Source organism: Pseudorasbora parva, chromosome 16 (genome assembly GCF_024679245.1).
Source record: "Pseudorasbora parva isolate DD20220531a chromosome 16, ASM2467924v1, whole genome shotgun sequence".
NCBI lineage: Eukaryota > Metazoa > Chordata > Actinopteri > Cypriniformes > Gobionidae > Pseudorasbora > Pseudorasbora parva.
In genome coordinates this window covers 26,153,846-26,173,151 of record NC_090187.1, presented here as the reverse complement: position 1 = coordinate 26,173,151, position 19,306 = coordinate 26,153,846, and the positions used below count along the sequence as shown (strand labels likewise).

The 19,306-nt window shown below is 36.2% G+C and overlaps 1 protein-coding gene and 1 pseudogene across 1 annotated transcript in view; one reads left to right on the top strand and one right to left on the bottom strand.

Annotated features, from left to right (window-relative positions):
• Positions 1 to 17,557: 17,557 nt before the first annotated feature.
• On the bottom strand, positions 17,558 to 17,674 carry LOC137044000 (5S ribosomal RNA; annotated as a pseudogene).
• A 1,366-nt stretch (positions 17,675 to 19,040) lies between these two features.
• Positions 19,041 to 19,306, top strand: part of shank3a (SH3 and multiple ankyrin repeat domains 3a) — a 462,280-nt gene continuing 462,014 nt past the window's right edge. The window contains exon 1 of the mRNA XM_067420066.1: positions 19,041 to 19,179. The gene's annotated coding sequence lies outside the window, so the exon portion shown is untranslated. The remainder of the gene's footprint in view (positions 19,180 to 19,306) is intronic.

Sequence of the window (19,306 nt, the reverse complement as noted above, 5' to 3'; positions counted from 1 at the left end):
ATTACTGATGAGTTAATCTTGTTTCCATATTAGTTAATGACCTATTAATGACAGACCATTATTCTAACATGCTACTGAATGTAGTATTGGTATTTGTCTTTCTGTTATTTATAATAGAAAGTAAAACACTATAATTGGATGCAGACATGCTCTACTCAGTCTTTTAGTTAAGAAATGTTTCCCAGTGCTTACAGACTTACCAGATTACTTAGTGTATTGTTGGTTACAGTGTTTTACCCCTTTTTTATTCATGTTTATAATTATTAATTTATTCAATACAAGCATTATAATAGGATAACAGAATCAAGAATCTATCTATCTATCTATCTATCTATCTATCTATCTATCTATCTATCTATCTATCTATCTATCTATCTATCTATCTATCTATCTATCTATCTATCTATCTATCTATCTATCTATCTATCTATCTATCTTATTTGTCTGTCTGTCCATCCGTTGTTATCTATATATCATTCTGTTGTTCTATCTATATATCATTCTGTTGTTCTATCTATATATCATTATGTAGTTCTATCTATATATCATTCTGTTGTTCTATCTATATATCATGATGTAGTTCTATCTATCATTCTGTTGTTCTATCTATATATCATTATGTAGTTCTATCTATCTATCATTCTGTTGTTCTATCTATATATCATTATGTAGTTCTATCTATCTATCATTCTGTTGTTCTATCTATATATCATTATGTAGTTCTATCTATCTATCATTCTGTTGTTCTATCTATATATCATTATGTAGTTCTATCATTCTGTTGTTCTATCTATATATCATGATGTAGTTCTATCTATCTATCATTCTGTTGTTCTATTTATATATCATTATGTAGTTCTATCTATCATTCTGTTGTTCTATCTATATATCATTATGTAGTTCTATCTATCATTCTGTTGTTCTATCTATATGTCATTATGTAGTTCTATCTATCATTCTGTTGTTCTATCTATATATCATTATGTAGTTCTATCTATCTATCATTCTGTTGTTCTATCTATATATCATTATGTAGTTCTATCATTCTGTTGTTCTATCTATATATCATGATGTAGTTCTATCTATCATTCTGTTGTTCTATCTATATATCATTCTGTTGTTCTATCTATATATCATTCTGTTGTTCTATCTATATGTCATTATGTAGTTCTATCTATCATTCTGTTGTTCTATCTATATATCATTCTGTTGTTATATCTATATATCATTCTGTTGTTATATCTATATATCATTCTGTTGTTCTATCTATATATCATTCTGTTGTTCTATCTATATATCATTATGTAGTTCTATCTATATATCATTCTGTTGTTCTATCTATATATCATTATGTAGTTCTATCTATCTATCATTCTGTTGTTCTATCTATATATCATTCTGTTGTTATATCTATATATCATTCTGTTGTTATATCTATATATCATTCTGTTGTTATATCTATATATCATTCTGTTGTTCTATCTATATATCATTCTGTTGTTCTATCTATATATCATTATGTAGTTCTATCTATCTATCATTCTGTTGTTCTATCTATATATCATTATGTAGTTCTATCTATCTATCATTCTGTTGTTCTATCTATATATCATTATGTAGTTCTATCATTCTGTTGTTCTATCTATATATCATGATGTAGTTCTATCTATCTATCATTCTGTTGTTCTATTTATATATCATTATGTAGTTCTATCTATCATTCTGTTGTTCTATCTATATATCATTATGTAGTTCTATCTATCATTCTGTTGTTCTATCTATATGTCATTATGTAGTTCTATCTATCATTCTGTTGTTCTATCTATATATCATTATGTAGTTCTATCTATCTATCATTCTGTTGTTCTATCTATATATCATTATGTAGTTCTATCTATCTATCATTCTGTTGTTCTATCTATATATCATTATGTAGTTCTATCATTCTGTTGTTCTATCTATATATCATGATGTAGTTCTATCTATCATTCTGTTGTTCTATCTATATATCATTCTGTTGTTCTATCTATATATCATTCTTTTGTTCTATCTATATGTCATTATGTAGTTCTATCTATCATTCTGTTGTTCTATCTATATATCATTATGTAGTTATATAGATAGAACAACAGAATGATATATAGATAGAACTACATAATGATATATAGATAGAACAACAGAATGATAGATACTGTTGTTATATCTATATATCATTATGTAGTTCTATCTATATATCATTCTGTTGTTCTATCTATATATCATGATGTAGTTCTATCTATCTATCATTCTGTTGTTCTATCTATATATCATTATGTAGTTCTATCTATATATCATTATGTAGTTCTATCTATCTATCATTCTGTTGTTCTATCTATATATCATTATGTAGTTCTATCTATCTATCATTCTGTTGTTCTATCTATATATCATTATGTAGTTCTATCATTCTGTTGTTCTATCTATATATCATGATGTAGTTCTATCTATCTATCATTCTGTTGTTCTATCTATATATCATTATGTAGTTCTATCTATCATTCTGTTGTTCTATCTATATATCATTATGTAGTTCTATCTATCATTCTGTTGTTCTATCTATATATCATTATGTAGTTCTATCATTCTGTTGTTCTATCTATATATCATGATGTAGTTCTATCATTCTGTTGTTCTATCTATATATCATGATGTAGTTCTATCTATCATTCTGTTGTTCTATCTATATATCATTCTGTTGTTCTATCTATATATCATTCTGTTGTTCTATCTATATGTCATTATGTAGTTCTATCTATCATTCTGTTGTTCTATCTATATATCATTATGTAGTTCTATCTATATATCATTCTGTTGTTCTATCTATATATCATGATGTAGTTCTATCTATCATTCTGTTGTTCTATCTATATATCATTCTGTTGTTCTATCTATATATCATTCTGTTGTTCTATCTATATGTCATTATGTAGTTCTATCTATCATTCTGTTGTTCTATCTATATATCATTATGTAGTTCTATCTATCTATCATTCTGTTGTTCTATCTATATATCATTATGTAGTTCTATCATTCTGTTGTTCTATCTATATATCATGATGTAGTTCTATCTATCATTCTGTTGTTCTATCTATATATCATTCTGTTGTTCTATCTATCTATCATTCTGTTGTTCTATCTATATATCATTATGTAGTTCTATCTATATATCATTCTGTTGTTCTATCTATATATCATGATGTAGTTCTATCTATCTATCATTCTGTTGTTCTATCTATATATCATTATGTAGTTCTATCTATCATTCTGTTGTTCTATCTATATATCATGATGTAGTTCTATCTATCTATCATTCTGTTGTTCTATCTATATATCATTATGTAGTTCTATCTATCATTCTGTTGTTCTATCTATATATCATTATGTAGTTCTATCTATATATCATTCTGTTGTTCTATCTATATATCATGATGTAGTTCTATCTATCTATCATTCTGTTGTTCTATCTATATATCATTATGTAGTTCTATCTATATATCATTATGTAGTTCTATCTATATATCATTCTGTTGTTCTATCTATATATCATGATGTAGTTCTATCTATATATCATTCTGTTGTTCTATCTATATATCATTATGTAGTTCTATCTATATATCATTATGTAGTTCTATCTATCATTCTGTTGTTCTATCTATATATCATTATGTAGTTCTATCTATATATCATTCTGTTGTTCTATCTATATATCATTCTGTTGTTATATATATCATTATGTAGTTCTATCTATCATTCTGTTGTTCTATCTATATATCATGATGTAGTTCTATCTATCTATCATTCTGTTGTTCTATCTATATATCATTATGTAGTTCTATCTATATATCATTCTGTTGTTCTATCTATATATCATGATGTAGTTCTATCTATCTATCATTCTGTTGTTCTATCTATATATCATTATGTAGTTCTATCTATATATCATTCTGTTGTTCTATCTATATATCATTCTGTTGTTATATCTATATATCATTCTGTTGTTATATCTATATATCATTCTGTTGTTATATCTATATATCATTCTGTTGTTATATCTATATATCATTCTGTTGTTATATCTATATATCATTATGTAGTTCTATCTATATATCATTCTGTTGTTCTATCTATATATCATGATGTAGTTCTATCTATCTATCATTCTGTTGTTCTATCTATATATCATGATGTAGTTCTATCTATATATCATTCTGTTGTTCTATCTATATATCATTATGTAGTTCTATCTATATATCATTCTGTTGTTATATCTATATATCATTATGTAGTTCTATCTATATATCATTCTGTTGTTCTATCTATATATCATTATGTAGTTCTATCTATATATCATTCTGTTGTTCTATCTATATATCATTATGTAGTTCTATCTATATATCATCCTGTTGTTCTATCTATATATCATTATGTAGTTCTATCTATCATTCTGTTGTTCTATCTATAAATCATGATGTAGTTCTATCTATCATTCTGTTGTTCTATCTATATATCATTATGTAGTTCTATCTTTATATCATTCTGTTGTTCTACCTATATATCATGATGTAGTTCTATCTATAAGCCGTGTTTTAATTTGAACTCTATTTAAAGCCTGGCCAACTGTACTTCTATAGTAAAAACTAAAGCAACAGGATGTCGGTTCTCACTGTGAATAAAAAACAGAGACAGGAAGTTTTGAAGGGGAATAGATTTTCATTTCATTTCTTAAATTAACACATGCTGCTCTCCTCCTATTGCTAATTTCAGTTTCAGACTCTCATCCTGTTTGTATGTGTTTAGAGAGAGAGAGAGAGAGAGAGAGAGAGATTTCAGCAACAGTACTAAGCTCATTAAGACTAGCAGAGCAGAACACTGGGATATGTCTCTGCTCATCCTCTACAGTCCAGAGAGACAGGCGGCTGAGGGAGTAAACACACACACACACACACACACACACACACACACACACACACACACACACACACACGTACATGTACCTGTATATTATGCATTATACTCTACACAAATTTTTGTCTCAAATATTGTATATTTATAAATATCTACAGAGACTTCCACTTTTGTGCATATTACTGCTTGCAACTTACCTGTATATTGAGAAAGATTACAATGGTTAATTATCTGCAAATGATTGCCGTGTCATATCTTTAAAATATTCCTCTAATAATCTATCCCCGACTTTGGTTTTCTCTTGCCCTCTCTTTCTCACTGTATCCTAATGCGGCCTCATCTGAGAATCAATTACCCTTCCACTGGTAGCAATACTGATTCAATTTCAACCTGTCCAACTCGATAACAGCAATCGTCCCCTTCTTCCCCTTGCCCCATTATTCTTGCTGTTTAACTTTTCACCCTTTTCACCCAATTTCTCATTCACTCCATCTTCAGGTGTCAGTATGAAAGGTTTGAGCACTTCTGTAAACATTGGCATAGCGGCAAATACCGTTGCCATTGTAACAATTGGGACTGTTAGCGTAGCGCTGTCAGTTTTCTGTTCTGCAGGCTAGTGTGCTCTGGAATAGTAAAATGAAGCATGCTGTGGGACGTGAGGGAAATGTGTATTCTCTAATGCTGGTGATTTGTGAACAGAGGAATAGAAATGTGTATCTAGGGACCCTAGAAGGGAAAAACAAACACCTTGACAAGAAATGATTGGATTGTGTTTGTGATTATAAGAGTGTGAAAGTTTCTCCGATGTTTACTAGCCGTGTACAGACCATCACAGAGTCCTAGACAGGAAATGGAACCAAAGACATGTCAACCTTTTTCCGCTCTACTTGTAAGTGACCTTTTTATGGAGTCTCTGAACAGGTGTGATGCGAGTATAAATGTGTGTTTAGGTCTTACAAAGAAAATGAAAATTCTCTCATCATTTACTCACCCTCAAATTGTTCCAAACCTGTATGCATTTCTTTCTTCTGCTGAACACAAAGGGAGATATTTGGAAGAATTTTTGTAACCGAGCAAGTCTCAGCAGCCATTGATTACCATGGTATTTCTTCAACTGGAGCGTGACTAAATAATAATAGAATAGGAACTATCCCTTAAGGTACAGTAACAAAGTATTTGTACATCGTTAATTCCCATCTCTGTCTTTGGCTGAGCATTAGATGTTGCACATACTGCGGTGTGTCTGTGTCATGAGCCCAAAAGGATCATGAAATGTGAGTGTGTGTGTGAAATTCTCAATAAACGGTAAATGGTGTTTATTACAAGATTATCTCCCTCACCATGGTACTTCATTCACACTCACAGCATGTTTCAGAAGTAGATAAACATTCTGTCCGTAGGGAAAAAATATCACTCTGAGGTGTCTGAGGTAACCACAGGATATCTTCAGCAGGTATTTCAGAGCATTTTTTTCTTCTTTCTGGTCCACACATGCTACACAGTGCACATAAACCACACTCAAATATAATTATCAGTGGAAACTGGATTTTATGTGCGTTACATGCTAACTATCAATCATAATATTTTTATATATTTACAATAATTGTGCATTTCAATTGTAAAAAGTACTTTGTTGTTTGTTTAATGCACTACTTTGTTTGTTTAATGTACTATGTGACCGAACTTTTCCCATCATTCACTCTGGCAGCTCAATAATGATAAACATGAAACATCAGTTCCTGCTCATTTAGTTTTAAAAATATCCCTGTCTTTGTTAGGATATTTTGTTCAGTTTATTCTGAAAACATGTTTCATTCAGTTTATTCTGAGCACAATCTTGATTTATTTTGAACTTTGAACAAAGAAACCAGGATGACTAGAAGGCAGCCTATGTGGACCAGACCTCTTATTTAATATGATCATGAACTGCCTGCTTATACAGGAAGTGTCTAGTCTTGTTTACATGATGTTTATGAGTGGGTGCATCTAAAATCAATAATACTAATAGACAAGTGCAGAGCAAAGTGGTTATGTAGCCTTTATAGGTTTCACAGGCAACACCAAAGATATTAGTGGAAAATTGGTATAGACTGTGTGCCCAGAATTTCTGTCCATTCAAATGTAATAAGCATCGACAGTTTCACTGATGTAAATCTGCACACAAAGCATATGTACAGCTGCTCATGGATATCTGGCTTTCTTCCTACCAACTGCCTCAAGCCTAGCCTGACGTGGTCATATCAATTCTAGTCAGAATATGAGTCTGATACTGCTCCATTGGGCTGTGATTATGGTGTGTGTTTCAACCGAACTAGGAAAGACCTCAATTGGATAGACCTACAACCAATCAGAGCAACAAATCAACGCATTACGCTAGTTGTCCAATGTCAACATAGCTCAACTGCACTGTGTTGCCATGTCCGCGTTTTTTTCTGCGGGTTGTTTTCTGTGTCCGCGTGTTGAAGCGACTATTATGTGATATATAGACCCATGAGTGCAAATTTTAGCAGGCAACCTTGCCAAAATAACAGTAAGATTTTACCCCCCAAACACCTTTTTTTCCCCAGAGAACCCCCCCGAGAAGCTATTGTTTAAGGCTAGTAGTTGGCGGGTTTTGTTGTAAAAACTTGGCAACCCTGTCTGCACAAGTGCTGGAATAAACGATCTTTGCCGGTGTTGTAAAAAAATAAAAGAATTTAATGATACACAGAGTACTTACCCAACATGATCATAATTTTTGAGAGAAATTGTGAAGGTGAATGCATATACAAACAAGCTCTCCGTTTAGGATTCAAACAAATATAATCCAAGTGCCTTTGATGATGTGCATGATTACGTTACTGTTGATCATCTGTCCGTCATCGTCTAAAGCCCGCCCTGATGATTTCATTGGTCCGAACAATTTCTGTTCGGGGATAATTACTCCTCTATGGATCGAGTCCAGACCGAACCACCCGACCTAAAAAGGTTTTGGGCGGGGCTAAGTTCGGCTGGCATCCAGGCTACCTCAAGCCAGCATATTTATACAATCTATACTAGTAAGTTATATACAAGATTATAATTTAATTTAAGTTATATTATGGTGTTTAATTATATTAGGGACACTTTATTTTTATAGCCCACTTTAGACTTTCTAAAGGTTTCTTTCGTTTTTTTATTAGTGCTGTGGCCTTCTTACATGTCTAACAGTTAGGAAATATACAGAAATGTAATAAAGTAATCAAACAGTCTGCATTGCATAAATAATACATGAAATATATATTAATCCTTATTGAAGCTACAATTTTCTCTGTTACATTTTTTCTTTGATTAACATTAATGAAAGACATCACAGCAAATAGTTTATTAAGCTGCTTTCACTTTAGGATCTGCCGTTGCCGAACATGACAAGGATCTGATGTGCTGTCATGCAGATCTTATTTTTTCACAGCTCTTTAAGTTTGGCTGCTGAACATTTTTGTTATTTAACTAATTTATGGCTGTTCTTTTCAGAATACTCAACAAAACGGGTTATGCTTTGCCCAAGCGCAAAAGAGAACTCAATTTTGCTGTGCTGTCTGAGCGCATAACATTGCCGTGCATCTCTCTGAGGACATTCAAAGACAGCATATTCTCTTTTGTCTTGTCGTGCTTAAATGGTATAAAAACATTTGCATGAATGAGAGCATGATGATCATATAATGGAACACTAGCCCAAGGATGACAGAAAAAATGGATGCTGCATTAAACAAACAAAACAAAACAAAATTATCGCATACTAGGGCTGAACGATATGTACAAAATTTCATATCTCGATTTTCATGCCAGATATCTCGATATCGATACAATACAATATGACTATGTGTTCGGTGAACACCAAGCATTTCTTAGAAAATTAAAAAGATTTAAGCCTACATTTCAAAAATTTCAGAAAGTGTCAGAAAATGTATTGTTTTTAAGCCTTTTGCACGTACAATCACACAGGTGTAATCAGTCTAGGCTGGTCCCTGGAGCATATGATCAAGTGCATCACATGATCAACTTTTAAATCCAAATGTTGAATTTAGCTGGAGACAGGCGCGCTCGGAGCTGTCATATATCACAACTTTTCAGTGTTTTCAACCACATACTGTTTATTTTAGGTTTCAAACATATAAATTCACATAAGTACTAAAAAAAAACAATACATTTAGAGTTTGTAAAATACACACTGATGTCTATAGAAGAGGCAATAATAATCCTTTCCATTATAATTCGACATGTTTTATTCATATCAGATACACATTATGTAAGTAACTTCAGTGTTTACTCTATTCTATTCCCAGTTCACCAGCCACCTACTTTTAAGTATTTCGGGAGAAGTGGAGGAATTCACGCGTTGTAAACATAGTTCAGTAAACATAGTTCAGATTCTCTGCACTGCATCTGCGGCACAAACTAACACGGTGGCGCCCACCACGCATACAGCTCAACTAACGAGATCGTTATAAAGGTGTTTAAACAACAATATACTTCCACTTGCATGAATTTGACAATTGGAATATCAGATATTTCATGCCATAGCTAACACATTTGTGAATATTCTGTAAAAAAAGGAAAAATTACATAAAAGCAGATCATCATTCATTCAGCGCTGTTGCTGTTGCTGCTGCTGCGGTGTGTCACGTGACAAGCAATGACGCGTCACCATGGAAATGCCGCCCCCCCTCTCACAATATACTTCTCACATCCCTGGTAGTGTGCGTGCTGGCTTTAGCGGTGCATTCAAGGGCACTCTGAAATCGTTTGTTGTGACTGCCAGAGTTGTATGCAGGGCGAGCGCGGAGAGGGTTAATCTATATCGTCTATATTGTTGCTTTTTTCGATAGTAATATCTTGAAAGTTCATTTCTAGATACCGATACTATAATGATATATCGTTCAGCCCTATCGCATACGTTAACGCGCAAATTTTGACAGCACTCATTTTTATCTAAAGTGCTCATTCTTGTATCCTGGATCACTCATTAACTTGGGCTCCAGTAAATGTGTTTAAAGTCAGACTAACTAGCTACTAAATAATTAGCACTTGCATTATGTTGCATTGCATTAATCAGTTTATGCCCCCTAATGATTATTCTGGTGCAGTTTCACAAAATCAACAATGTGTTCCACTTTCTGATCATTTAATTTTGATATATATGTTGATGATATACAGTGGGGCAAAAAAGTATTTAGTCAGCCACCAATTGTGCAAGTTCTCCCACTTAAAAATATATGAGAGTAGGGGTGTAAGAAAATATCGATACACGTGAATATCGCGATATTATGTTTGGCGATATTGTATCGATTCTCAAAAACGCTGTATCGATATTTATATATTTATCTATTTACATCCAAGATTCGTGGCTTTGTGTTCGGTTTAAACCACAGACTGTATAACACCCAACCGCTAGATGGCAGTGTTATCTCAGAACGTATAACTGACGCGGAGCCGGAGAAGCGCAAGGTGAAAGTGCTAGTGTTTACATTAGCAAACCCAGCTCTCAAGACGATAGAATTATTCCGCTCTTGCAGTATACAGAGCTGAAGTGTGGACTCATGTTGGCTTCAGCTATAAAGAAGCCACTAAGGAAATCGACAAGAATCATTTTGTTTGCAAAATAGGCCAAGTTATAATCTAATACTCGGGAAACACATTGAAACAGAGAGCTCGCTTAACATCCTGATGTCACCCGCGCTGCTGAGAAGTGTTTCGATAGAATGTACTGCACGTTTTCCTCTCAGTAACAAAATAAACACACTCCAAAACTGACAGGAGTGGCAGGAGAACGAAAGATAATAGCGATGTGGATATGGATGCACCAGCTCTGCAGCTCAGTAACGTTACTTGAAACAGCACTTTATACAATAGACTGCTTTATAGAAAACAGCTTTAGGGTCCGATCACACAGAACGCGTTTTTCAGGTTCGAAAACGCGAGGCGCACTGCAGTCCCTTTTTTGGTCTGCGTTTTCTCATTCAAAAATGAGCAGTGCACTTTAATGTTTCTAGGCAACCCCCGAATCACCTGTACTGTCAGTCAAATCAATGTTACGGTCAACACAACGGAAGGTCCGCCGCTTCATTCATTCGATTGGACAACAGAACATAAGCGCGATGATGTTGCATGCTTTTCCGCTCAGAGTTGACTTTTTTTCCACTTCATGCGCTCGGAGCGCTCCTTCAAAAACGCGAGGCGCCCAGGGCGCATAAGCAGTGCGCATAACGCTCTCTGCCAACCGAAATCCATTCAAAAAAGGCTTCTCGCTGCAAAAACACGTTCTGTGTGATCGGGGCTACTGTGTTAAATATAAAACAAACAGTCATTCAGTCATGAAATGGACTGCACTTTCTGTTGTTAAATAGCCACTGCTATACTGTGAACCTTTAAAACATATACACAAATAATCCTGCAGTCACTTTACATTTCCCTTAATTTAGATTGCACATTGCATATGATTAGTGTTATAAATGATACTGTATTAATTAAATAAAATACTTTGTCTCGTGTTTTAGGCTTATGGTTGTGTTCTTTATTCTTTTAAATTATAAAAAACAAAAACACACAAAAAGAAATATCGCAATATATTGCCTCTCTTACAATATCGCAATATATTGCAATATATTGCCTCTCTTACAATATCGCAATATATTGCAATATATCGTATCGTAACCCATGTATCGTGATACGTATTGTATCGCCAGATTCTTGGCAATACACAGCCCTATATGAGAGGCCTGTAATTTTCATCATAGGTACACTTCAACTATGAGAAAAAATCCAGAAAATCACGTCTTGGAAATCACAAGATTTCTGTCTCTCACAGACCTGTAACTTTCTTCTTTAAGAGGCTCATATGTCCTCCACTGGTGACCTGTACTAATGATACCTGTTTTAGCTCATAATCATAGGTATAAAAGAGACCTGTCCACAACCTCAAACAGTCGAACTCCAAACTTCAATATGGCCAAGACCAAAGGACACCTGAAACAAAATTGTAGACCTGCACCAGGCTGGGAAGACTGAATCTGCAATAGGTAAGCAGCTTGGTGTGAAGAAATCAACTGGAGCAATTATTAGAAAATGGAAGACATACAAGACCACTGATAATCTCCCTCGATCTGGGGTTACACGCATGATCTCACCCTGTGGGGTCAAAATGATCACAAGAATGGTAAGCAAAAATCCCAGAACCACACGGGGGGACCTAGTGAATGACCTGCAGAGAGCTGAGACCAAAGTAACAAAGGCTACCATCAGTAACACACTACGCCGCCAGGGACTCAAATCCTGCTGTGCCAGATGTGTCCCTCTGCTTAAGCCAGTACATGTCCGGGCTCGTCTGAAGCATGACAATGCTCCCAAACACACCGCCCGAGCAACGAAGGAGCGGGTTCGTAAGAAGCATTTCCAGGTCCTGGAGTGGCCTAGCCAGTCTCAAGATCTCAACTCCATAGAAAATCTGTGGAGGGAGTTGAAAATCCTTGTTGCCCAGCGACAAAACAACACTGCTCTAGAGGAGATCTGAATGGAGGAATGGGCCAAACTACCAGCAACAGTGTGTAAAAAGACCTCTCTCATTGCCAACAAAGGGTATATAACTAAGTATTGAGATTAACTTTTATTATTGACCAAATACTTATTTTCCACCTGATTTGAAAATAAATTCTTTAAAAATCTGATGTGATCTGATGTGATTTTCTGTCTCTCATAGTTGAAGTGTACCTATGATGAAAATTACAGGCTTCTCTCATCTTTTTGAGTCGGAGAACTTGCACAGTTGGTGGCTGACTAAATACTTTTTTGCCCCACTGTAGCTTTAAAAATACCTTAAAGGGGGGGTGAAACACTCAGTTTCAGTCAATCTCATGTCAATCTTGAGTACCTATAGAGTAGTATTGCATCCTTCATATCTCCGAAAAGTCTTTAGTTTTATCATATTTATAAAAGAAATATAGGCTGTACCGAGTCTTTCCGGAAAAAACCGAGCGCCTGGAGGCGTATCGTGTGGGCGGAGCTAAAGAATGACAAGCGCGCAAAGCGGTGACGTCCTCAAGCGTGGAGAAACCGGAGAAACCCATCTATCTCAGCTAATACAGATAATGATCCACAATCAAATCTGAGGGAGAAATAAATTGAACAGGAGAAACGTCAACATCAGGACGTCCGTCTCTGTGGTATGTAAGTTACTGTATTTAATGGCCTCTCTACATTTGTGTGTGTTTACTCGCAGTGTAAGTTATGAGGACATGATTCGGTTTATGGACTATTGTATGCGACTAGACCTTAGAAGTAGCAAGCAAAACGGTTTTGCACGTCAGAATACTGTAACGTTATACAGAGAACAACAATGGAGTAACCGTTAGCGCATTTGAATGACGAAGCACGCGATCGTGTCGTTTACTGATGTTTACTCATGCGTCCGTAGCCAAAAGCAGAGACATTTGAGGCAGTTTAAGTTAACTCACCGGCTGCTTCCAAAGCAGGACCGAAGCTTTAGCGCTGGGACTGCTCCGTCAAAAACACACTTCTTTGGTATGATTTGGTAAAGTCCTGACAGCAGTGGTGTGTAAATCCATTTTGAGACGCAACTGAAACGATGTTTTGAAGCTTCCCGTCATTTCTGCGTTCAAATCGGTTCAAATGCAGCGCTGCCTTCCCGGAATGCTGTGCTGAAGCGTTGAAGTCGCTCAACGTCACCCATAGGAATAAAGAGAAGCGCGGCGCCACATAAGTGTTCACGGACGACTGGATCTGCACCTGAGAGACTGTTTACAGCGTGCTCTAGTCACGCGCACGCGCGCGCGCACCCTACCGGGAGAAGAGCCCGTACAGCCCATACAAGGACCTTCCGCTCTTATTAACGTCAAGTAGACCCATACTCGAAAAAAACTCGCCGAAACTTGTGAGAAACCGGAAGGAGTATTTTTGACACAGAAATACTCCATCAAACGTCCAAAATTAGTTTTTGAAACTTTGTCTATGTTTAGGATGGGAATCCAAGTCTTTAACAGTGTAAAAAGCTCAGTATGCATGAAACAGCATTTCACCCCCCCTTTAATGGTAATGGTCAGGGCTTTGAGTATATATTAACTGGGTCATGGTAGGTTAACATGTAATATGCTCTGGTCTGAATGGTTCTCTCTGGTATTTGAGCTGTGGGTCAAAGGTTAGACTGAGCCTGTGAACTGTCTTAGGTCACTGAACTGCAGTTCATGACATCTCAGGACTCAGGGGAACGCTCTCTTTCTTACTCTCCATTCCATCATGCATATTTTATTTCTTTATCTTTTTCTGCTCTGTTTGAAGTCAAACGTGTCTGACAGTGGTAGGCTTTGACCCCATGCCTGCAAAATGTCTGCCTGAGCCCATACACACAAACACACACATAAATGATAAGATTTTTTATTTGTTTTTTAGCATCAGTGAAATAGGTTCTCCCTGGAGATATCAAATTTCTTCTTCAGAGGTAGTAAAATAATTTTTTATTGCAAATTTATTTTAGACTTTTGTGTGTGGGTGCACAAAACAATATGTGCTTGTTTATATTATCATTTTAAATAGTTTTAAGTGGCAATGTTTATACTGCAAAGACCTTGCCTCTCCTCTGTTGTCATTGTAACCTAATATGTATCTAGGAAATAGTTTCGTCTCCCGTTAAAGTTTTATGCATCTTATTTCAGAGTTATGACAGTCCATAAATTTTGCATGCTGTAAAATTACTGTCCAGCAGACACATGGACATTGATAAGCAGCTCATTTTGCAAGCATAAACGCAGCACAGATTGTGTGTGCATGTCTTTTCCTGTTGTGTTGTCAAAGCTGAGGTGATTTTCCCTACTTTAACTTTAATAATGTCTTGTCATATTGTGAGAGAGACAGATCAAGATCAACTGAGCAAGGGCTATTTCTGAGATGGGATATTACTGTGCTCCTACTAATATGTTCTGCATTCTGACTATTACTTTTTTAAAGAATAGTGCACAGTATGAACTGAAAAACATATCAAACATGTCTGCTGAAATTTCACGTTTCAATTGGTTGCATGTTTAATTCAGCGAGAGGTGTCCAGTTATCATCTCACCATGTCTCTACTAGAAGCATCAAAGCTGCATGTCATCTCAGATTGTCTGCTAACCACAGACAATCAGCCGTGAGCTCAAGTTTATTGCCACAGTAAAATAAAAATAGAGTTAATTTTTTTCAATTGAAGTTGATCAGATTAAGTTTTTATAGCTACTGTATACTGTTTTACTCTTTTAAAGGGTCCTACAGTATTATGTTTAAAATTCACTTTTACATTAGCCTGACGTGGTCATATCAATTCTAGTCAGAATATGAGTCTGATACTGCTCCATTGGGCTGTGATTATGGGGTGTGTTTCAACCGAACCAGGAAAGAACTCAATTGGATAGACCTACAACCAATCAGAGCAACAAATCAATGCATTACGCTAGTTGTCCAATGTCAACATAGCTCAACTGCACTGTGTTGCCAAGTCCGCGTTTTTTTCCGTGGGTTGTTTTCTATGTCCGCGGGTTGAAGCGACTATTATGTGATATGCCTAGACCCATGAGTGCGAATTTTAGCAGGCAACCAAAATAACACACATTTTACCTCCCAAACACCATTTTTTCCCGGAGAACCCCCCTGAGACACTATTGTTTTGGGCTAGTAGTTTTGTTGTAAAAACTTGGCAACCCTGTCTGCACACACAATGGAATAAATGATCTTTGCAGGTGTTGTAAAAAAATAAAATAATTTAACGATACAAAGAGTACTTACCCAACATGATCATCATTTCTGAGAGAAATTGTGAAGGTGAATGCATATACAAACAAGCTCTCTGTTTAGGATTCGAACAAATATAATCCAAGGGCCTTTGATGACGCCTTTCATCTGTCCATCATCGTCTAAAGCCCGCCCTGATGATTTCATTGGTCCGAACAGTTTCTGTTCGGGGATAATTACTCCTCTATGACTCGTCCAGACCGAACCGGCGTGGCGTCACATTGCACAGGCTCCACCCATTACAGTTGACGGACTCTGCCCTATTAGAATAAACCCCGCCCTGAGTGAGCTGTGCACAGTCCGCCATGTTTATCTCCTCACCAGAGCATTTAACAGCAGCATTCAAGTAAAAATTTTATTCTTATTAAAGCTACTAAAGTTATTCAGCTATAAGAGCAGTGAGTGATTTTCTGTTTTCCTTTAGATGTTTGATTCATATTAACAGCATATCTAGCAGTATGTACTGTATATTACGCTGCTTTCACTCTTAATACATAGATCTAATATACACATGTGATTTCTTTACTTGCTGTTAACATTCACAGACATAACCAATTGTCTGTATGTGAACTTTGTGTGTTTTTGACATATCTGTGTATTTGACAGTTTAAACACAATAAGACATAAAAAAAGAGAACTTTAATTAACTTTAATAAAGTTTAATGCTCACAGGACACGCCGTCTGACATCCAACTTTGTGTGCGCGTGCTTCAAATATGTGCGCTCAGAAAACCATATATCAGAAGTGTAGACTGATATGGCTTTAAAATGCATGCAGATCATAATTTTTCATGATAAAGAAGAACTGCAATGTCACGTAAGCATGACCGCGATAGAGATGATAATCAAAACCAAACAGATGTTTAACAGATGTACAACCTATATAAAAGCTCTGCCTTCTTCTGGAGAACGGGTGGGGAGCAGCAAAAACTGAAATATGAAGGAAAACTGAAAATTTGTCTTTTCACTCAAACATTTAAATATGGTATACTAAGTGATCTGTGAGGTATTTTGAGCTGAAACTTCACAGACACATTCTACGGACACCTGAGATTTATATTACATCTTGTAAAAAGGGGCATAATCGGTACCCTTTAAATTCACATTGACATATTTAATTAATATTTCATAATACTTTGTTATATTGATACAACTCTGCATAATTGTGAATGGAAACAAGAGTCAATTATTTATTTAAACAGAATACAAAAGCAGATTTTTCAAAGCTGAATTTTTTAGCATCATTACAGTCTTCAAGTGTCTATGATCCTTCAGAAATCATTCTAATAGGATGATTTGCTGCTTAATTTTACAATGTGAAATTGTGATATTTTTTTTTAAAAAGTTGTTAATAATAATAATAATAATAATAATAATGCGTTCGATTTATATAGCGCTTTTCAAGGCACTCAAAGCACTTTACGTAGAAGGGGGGAATCTCCTCAACCACCACCAATGTGCAGCATCCACCTGGATGATGTGACGGCAGCCATATTGTGCCAGAACGCTCACCACACACCAGCTGATTGGTGGAGAGGAGACAGAGTGATGAAGCCAATCAGGAGAGGGGGATTATTAGGAGGCCATGATGGACAGAGGCCAAATGGGCAAATTTGGCCAGGATGCCGGGGTTACACCCCTTCTCTTTTTCCGAAAGACATCCTGGGATTTTTAATGACCACAGAGAGTCAGGACCTCGGTTTAACATCTCATCCGAAAGACGGTGCTCTTTGTCAGTATAGTGTCCCCATCACTATACTGGGGTGTTAGGACCCACGCAGACCACAGGGTGAGCACCCCCTGCTGGCCTCACTAATAACTCTACCAGCAGCTACCTGGTTTTCCCAGTTGGTTTCCCATCCAGGTACTGACCAGGCTCAGCCCTGCTTAGCTTCAGTGGGAAACCAGTCTTGGGCTACAGGGTGATATGGCTGCTGGTTGACTCCATTTTTTTTTTTTTATTATTATTATTATTAATAATAATATTTTCATATAGTTCTTTTATGGGTACTCAAAGCGCTTTTCATGGAAGGGGGGGGAAATCTCCTCAACCGCCACCAATGTGCAGCATCCACCTGGATGATGCAACGGCAGCCATATTGTGGCAGAACGCCCACTACACACCAGCTGATTGGTGGAGAGGAGATCTGTATTATTAGGAGGACATGATGGACAGAGGCCAATGAGCAAATTTGTCTAGGATGCCGGGGTTACACCCCTACTCTTTTTCGAAGGACATCCTGGTATTTTTAATGACCACAGAGGACCTTGGTTTAACGTCTCATTCGAAGGATGGATTAGTTGTGATATATGGTTATAGCTAGATAATTATTGCTTTATCTTTGGTCTGGTTTGTGAGTTTGCTAGAAATACAGCTAACTTTATGCAACTGATGTTGAAATGGCGTGGGGGGAAAGGACATTTACCAATTTTGTGTGCTGAGAGATGCTTATTAAGATAATTATTGCTTCTGATTTAAGAGGGTATAAATATAGAGTAATAACACTGGAAAATGAAGTTGAGCATTGTGAAATACAGTATAACTTGTTCTCTGGCGGATTACTGTACATTTCAACAAGTGTTGAAGATCATCTGGCCATCCCATACATGTTCATGGTACAGTATACATAATGCATACAGCAGCAATTGAGTAGTATGCCACTCTGAACACTCCCAGATAGAGAGACGGATACAAAGAGGGACTGGAAGTAAGAATGTATAATGAATGAAGGTGTACGTTACCATTCTTTCTGAGAATTTAAATTTAAGACAGTGTTCTCATTCAACACTCGCACGCATTTGCCAGCACAAACACTTTAGATATATCAACCGGTATGTGACTCAGCTGAAAACTATGTGTGTGTATTTCAGCCTGGATGTTGGCAGTCCACTGCAGCAATTTACGCAAAGACGGAATATAGTTGCTTTTGTTCACTGCTTGCGTGTATGGTCAAATATGATGCCTATCTTCACATAACAGCAATGTGTTGACAGGTCTATTTCACTGACTGCCCCCGCCACAAACGAAAAACACTGCCGCCTATAAACCACCCCCATCGAGCGGTGTAGTCTGAGCGAGCAGGTATTGTTTTCATCCCTGACTAAGTACGGATCCTCTTACCTTGCCCGCTATCAGCTACACACAGGAGGTCAATGTGAGCTCATAGCGGCCTGCTTACTGACCTGGGACCTGCCTCACGACTCTTTCTCAATGGGTCTCATGCTGCGGCTGATCGGCGACTGATCATTGCTCCACAGGTGAATAGCTCACCTCCTCCTCCATCTCCTCCTCCCTTTTCTCTGTCTCTCTTGGATGGTCACTGGAGTCAGTTAGCGGATGGAGTCGAGTTATGCCTGAACTTTGTGCTCCTTAGGTACAACCATTTGCAACAGAAAGAGACAAACATTTTGGATTATTCCACTTAAATTCTACTCGTGATCAAGGTAAAGTGTGATTTCATTCAATTGATGGCTCTTTAAGAGTTATCTGTTTTCTCAATTTTTTTCAGGTCTGGTTTTATTGCGCTGGAGTGCTTTTTTTATAATTTGATTTGGTTCTCTTTGGAACATC